The sequence below is a fragment of the Arachis duranensis genome, chromosome 6 (genome assembly GCF_000817695.3).
Source record: "Arachis duranensis cultivar V14167 chromosome 6, aradu.V14167.gnm2.J7QH, whole genome shotgun sequence".
NCBI classification, from domain to species: Eukaryota; Viridiplantae; Streptophyta; class Magnoliopsida; order Fabales; family Fabaceae; genus Arachis; species Arachis duranensis.
In genome coordinates this window covers 69354683-69355061 of record NC_029777.3, presented here as the reverse complement: position 1 = coordinate 69355061, position 379 = coordinate 69354683, and positions in this window count along the sequence as shown.

Below are 379 nucleotides of genomic sequence, written 5' to 3'. Positions count from 1 at the left end.
TAAGGGTCGATCCCACAGAGATTGTTGGTATGAAGCAAGCTATGGTCACCTTGTAAATCTCAGTTAAGTGGATTCATAGGGACAAATGTAATTGGATTAGATAATTTAAAAGATAAATAAAATAAAAAGGGATAGAAATACTTATGTAAATCAATAGTGGGAATTTCAGATAGGCGTGTGGAGATGCCAGAATCCTTTCGAATCTCTACTTTCTTATTGCTCTCATCCAATCCTTCTTACTCCTTTCCATGGCAAGCTGTATGTAGGGCATCACCATCATCAATGGCTACTTTTAATCCTCTCGGGAAAATGGTCCTATGCGCTGTCACTGCACGGCTAATCGTCTGGAGGCATCACCCTTGTTGATAGCTACATCCCG